The following is a 5,874-nucleotide window of genomic DNA, read 5'->3' on the forward strand; positions in this document are numbered from 1 at the left end:
CCTACGCTATACAGCTCTGGGGGACTGCTAGCAACTCAAATATTGAGATACTTCAGCGTTACCAATCAAAAACTTTGCGACAAATTGTCAATGCTCCGTTTTACGTATCTAATGCAAACATCCACAAAGATCTGAATATTCCAACCATTAAAGAAGAAATAAAGAAAACTAGTAAGAAATACATCGACAGACTCCACAACCACGAAAATAATTTAGCCTTAAGTCTATTAGACAATAGCATAACAGTAAGAAGACTGAAAAGATACCACATTCTCGATATCCCTGATAGATAAATTTAACAAACTAAAAAGATGTTATATATAATAGCAGGGCTCATTGGAAAACTGCTATTTCTGTTAATTGAATATTAATTATACAATTTACTTATTGTTTAAAAACAGATTGTAAATATAAAGAGAGAGAAAAAAAAAAAAAAAAATGTGAGCACAAAAATACCCCAGAAATATATCAAAAATAATATACGTTCACACTTCCATATATACTATAGATAATAAATATTTACCTCAATTTTGATGTTCTGATTAATATTACCATTTAGTTTAGACTTTCAGAACTGAAAGAATAATTTTATGCGATTGATGAATAAATTTGTTGCTTGTTAATCGGTGGTACGGGTCTCCCTCTCTGCCTGTCCCTCTGCTTGCTGTCTCTCTGACTGCATATGTACATAACTACATACATATGTACATACCTACATACATACATACATACTTTTGCTACATAATAGTAGTGTTCTGAAAAAATTAACATTTAAAAAAAAATTGAAAAACAAACCTTCCGCGTCGACAAGCAAACGTGCACTGAGAATTGGGGCGGACGAGGCCTCCTTATATGGTTGCTTATGTCTGTGAACCTCTTTGCCTGCCTGTCTCTCTTTCTTAGCTCTTGAGCAACTTCTAGAATTTCCTTCAGAATTCCAAGCACTTAAATTCTGTAGAACATGTCATAGCCAACATAAAGAAACGGAAGAAGCCTAAGCTTTTTTTCCAAATTGGATTAGATTTCCCCGACCTGCCCGAATGCTTAAAGGGACTTACTCCATTAGAGGAACGACTGATTTCTACTCGACTTTCTTTTATGAAAATTATTAGTATGTTACGGGGGGCGAGGCCAAAATGGCATTAAAGGAGCTGTAGTAAACGTCCCTATTTTGATGGACACTTGCGTGAAAGATTTTCCGCGAACCTTCTATGAAGCCTAGGTTGTTCAGCTCCACCTGAAACGTAGACAGTGTTTTAATCATGAGTTCATGGCTGAAACCATTAATGGCTTTTAAAGTTTTTGAAGCCACTTTTGAAGTCACTTAATTACCACAGATCTTTATAAAAAGCATGATGTTGTAGTTAACGAGCAATGGATGTCAAGTTTTACATCCGATGTTGTTCAATTTATATCATATCAGGCAGACGCAGCCTTATTAGAATGGATGCAGAATAGAAATAGGAATGTAGACCCCGAGCCAGCCCATCCTGACGACGATTTGGAAGCTGAACAACTGAAATTCTTCTTCAAAATAACATGGTGCTAGCAATAGCTCCAGACGAAGGCCGAAGACCACTCGATATGATTTTAGATATTGACTCGGAAAAGTTATCGTTTCCAACCATTTATGCAGGCGTCAAGAGACCATGCTCAGAAAGTTATACAACCATAGTTAGATCGGAGCTTTGAAATGTAGATAGGAGAGGTAGAACTGATAAACTGTTTTTCAGTTATAAGAAATTAGAACTCATTAAGATTCGTAATAATATTTCAATCTGCTTACGTAAGCGGAGTACTTCCAGTGCAGAAACGGCAGCTAACGCACTTAATGAGAATTTCATAGGGGGTCTTATAAACCACGATGAAGGATATAGGGTTCTTCGGGATATTCGGGATATTCGCTCTTCTCCGGCTCACTGGGAGGATGAAAAGAAGAAGGTTATGGCCATGATTCGTCAGTTTGGCCTGCCGAATTTTTTCATCACTCTGTCTGCTGCTGAAACGAGGTGACAATTAGCGAAGAAGAGATAATAGGTTTAGTACATGACGAAAAAGCTCGTCTTATTAGGGTATTTTGATTATAGGTATCGAGAGATTTTGAAAGTGATGAAGAGTCCAGAGGGCATTTTCGGAGAAAATTTCGTCATCAAATTCTATTGGCGTGTTGAATTTCAACAAAGAGGTTCTCCCCAAATACACGTCATGTTTTTGCTGAAAGATGCCCCAGCAGTGGACTTAAATAGCACTGAGTCAATTTCAATAGCTAATAAACACATTACAGTAGATTTAACAGACTCAGAATTATATCCGTATGTTGAATACCAAAAGCATAATCACACTTAAAGGTCATTTCTTAAGGCAGCCAATAAAAGTGGAAAAGAAGTGTGTAGATTCGGTATTCCATACCCTCCAATGCCCCAAACGGAGATATTAAGTCGACTGCCAGAGGAAACTCCAAAACTTGACTTTCGCGGAGGAAACTTTAAGAAAATTCAAGACATACTAAGTTATATTCAATCTCCTGACATGATTGATCTCTTGAGCATATTTGAGAATTTTCTTTCGCACGAGCAAGTGAGCCTCAACTACGAGGACTACAAATATGCACTATGTTCTGGTTTAAAGAAACCAACAATTTTTCTAAAGAGATCATTTGCTGAGATTTGCACCAATGCTTATAATAAACACATTCTTTCAATGCAAAGGACCAATATGGATATCCAATAAATTTTGGACCCTTATGCGTGCTGTAGCTATATTATTAATTATATAAATAAATCCCAAAGGGGTATTTCAAAGCTTACGTCTAGGCATTGAATTGTCCGGAACTAGCAACAAAAGTGTTCAAATAAATACTTTCCCTCCAGAGCAACGAGTTCGAATGCTCAAATCCACAAGCATCCTACAAAATATGAATCAGGATTCCACTGACATAGTCAAAGGATTGCTGGAGCGGTATAAACAAAGACCAGATTTTTTAGAGAGCCTGTGTTTAGCCGACTTTGCAGCAAATTATGAATTTTCCAAAAGCCTTAAAAGAGCTGGCCAAAATGACGATGAGGAGGACGAGGAAAATGAGGCCCTAGTAGATGTTTTTATCCCTCTCCGCGATGGTAGTGGTTTTATGAGGGAACGTAGCAAGCCCTCTATTATTAAATATTTTAAGTTTAATATAAACACAGATAGGTCGAACTATTTTAGAGCATTAGTAATGCTGTTTTTTCCGTGGAGAGATGAAGAGTTAGAGCTGACAGGAAAAAATTGCGAGGATGTTTACAGGGACCATCAGGTATTAGTTAGGTTGAACTTCCAGAAGTTCAATGCCCTAGCAGACTTAGAAGACGTGCTTAGGAGGGCCATGGAGGACGAAGCCAATAGGGTGGAAAATGTAGACGAAGAGGCAGTTGATCAGGAAATCGATGAGGAGTTTAGGTTGCTAGCGATTCATGAAATAAGTTCTCAAATAAATGTTCTGAACTTGTATGACCAGGCTTCGACTAGTGAAGCTTCCTCCGATTGTTTCCCTATCATGTTTAGGCAATTTAATTCGCTCGCTTAATTTGAAGCACAAAACTTATCTCACACATGTTTTGCATAATGTGAGATATAAGTCAATTTTTTATGAGTTTGTAGGTGGCTGCGCAGGCGTCGGCAAGAGTATAACAATATCTACCATCTTTCAGACTATTTCCTGGGAGTTTAATCGTAGGCCAGGATCTAACCCAAATACTGTTAAAGTAATTCTGTGTGCTCCCACAGGAAAAGCTTCATTTGGTATTGGGGGTGCCACACTTCACTCATCGTTTTCTTTATCTCTAAATCAATCCAACCATGCTTTTAAACAATTGGACCCAGATTTATTAAAGTCCTTTCGTTCAAGATTTATTGATCTTAAAATCCTAATAATCGACGAAATTTCTATGGTCGGTGAAAAAATGTTCCCATATTAGGATATGCGCCTAAAGCAAATTTTTTCAAGTCCTTTTGGCGGCGTTTCTGTTATCGTGTTCGACAATCTAAGGCAGTTATGTCCAGTAAGTGATCGATGGATATTCAAATCCTCATCAGGAGTGCTTAATCCATACAGTGCTATTGTTGGCTCTAGTCTCTGGGATAGCTTCAAGTTTTTCGAACTTACAGAGATTATGCGACAGCGAGATGACCAACCTTTTGCAATCGCACTAAATAACATGGCATCGGCCGAAATGACGTAATAAGATATTCAGTTGCTTAGAAATAGAATAGTTGACGGCAGTCAAGCAACAAGAGATGCGATCCACTTATTTTATAGCAATAACGAGACAGATAGGTACAATAGGGAGAAGCTGTCGTCAATTACGGCTGCAGAATATACTTCAACAGCTTTAGACTGCATCAAAGCCGAACATCTTAGCTCAGAGATTAAAAGTAGATATCTTGAGGTTGTCAAGAGTTTTAAAACTTCATGTACACAAGGTTTGTGTACTTCATGGGTTCTCAAAACCACGGCTAAGTATATGATGACAGTCAATGTAGATGCATCAGACGGCCTTGTTAACGGAGCCACTGGTGTTTTAATGCAGATAGATCTCAATACATCCAATACTCCCCAACTTCTTTGGATACATTTTCTCGAGGAAAGCGTAGGAGTAAACGCACGGTCGAAACGCACCCATTGTAACAAGTCTTCATGGACACCAATTCAGAAAACTACAAAGAGTTTTCAATATCACCAAAACGAACAAGTTACTATTGACCGTAAACAGTTTCTGGTTGTAGCTGCAGAAGCTATAACTATTCATAAAAGTCAGGGAGCTACATACAGCAAAGTTGTCGTCCACACTTCCTCCAATATGAAAATAGAAACATTGTATGTAGCTTGCAATAGGGCCACCAGTGCGAATGGACCTTATATCGTTGGGCCTTCATTCCCCCCAGGCCCAAGCAGAATTGTCTTGTCGCGAGAGAGATGGAGAACTTACGTTCCACTAAGTTACTTCACACCCACTTCGATTGTTTACTCAATCCCTTGTCGTTTTTTTCTATAAAAGGACTTTTTAAGAATTTTTTTAACCCGTTTATTTTTAATGGTATTGTAGTGCGCTTGTTCATAGCTCAAAATAATAAAAAAAACTGTAAAGTTAAAGTTCAGCCTGAAACTATTCTACACCAGTACATCTAGTAGTCCAATTCTGGTGGAAGCTGAGCTTTCGCACGCCCTCTGGTGGATGCAATTCACCACAGTGGGCAGTCAATATTTTTATCGAATTTCGCTCTGACTGACAGTCCCAATTGCTGTTTGTTTCCCACTGTCATTTTGACAAACAGAAAGGGGACCGAAAATTAGGCTGGCAAGAGCTGATTTCCGGAAAAAGCGGAGCGAGGTCTTTTCCTCGTGGTATTCAAAGAGTACAGACGTACATATACGTTGCGACCACGGCCATATGGAGCGAACATAAAAAGAAGTCAGAAGAGGTTGCTGCCAGTTGCCGGAAGAGTTCCGAATAAATTACCCACGGAACACCGGAGAAATACCTACGGCCCCTTTATTTGATGGTAAACAATTTTTCTTATAATTTTCTCTTTATATACATACATACCCATATATTAGGAATGAACTCTCATTATTTATAATAAACCTATCATTAATTTGTTGAAAATTAATTGCTAGAGATTTTTGTATTAAGGAGCCATGCAACGTTTACCGTGTGGAATATAGAATAACCATGACTAAAAAGGGATCATTCGAAACTAATATATCTATTGGAATTTATAGGATGATCATGGTTGGGTGGGCAAGGACTGCCGCAACAAGACCAGCGCAGCCGTCAATCATGGTGGATATGTATTTCGGTGGTTAAGTTTTCCCCTTCCGGTTACTTCTCCTTTTCC

General features: G+C 38.3%; 1 long non-coding RNA gene across 1 annotated transcript in view; it reads right to left on the reverse strand.

Moving 5' to 3' along the window:
• The window catches only part of LOC117591255, a 5,495-nt gene extending 4,907 nt beyond the window's left edge, over positions 1 to 588 (reverse strand). Inside the window, exon 1 of the long non-coding RNA XR_004574369.1 lies at positions 524 to 588. This is a non-coding gene — a long non-coding RNA (uncharacterized LOC117591255). The remainder of the gene's footprint in view (positions 1 to 523) is intronic.
• Between the last annotated feature and the right edge of the window lie 5,286 nt (positions 589 to 5,874).

Source organism: Drosophila guanche, unplaced genomic scaffold, assembly GCF_900245975.1.
Source record: "Drosophila guanche unplaced genomic scaffold, DGUA_6, whole genome shotgun sequence".
Lineage (NCBI taxonomy): Eukaryota > Metazoa > Arthropoda > Insecta > Diptera > Drosophilidae > Drosophila > Drosophila guanche.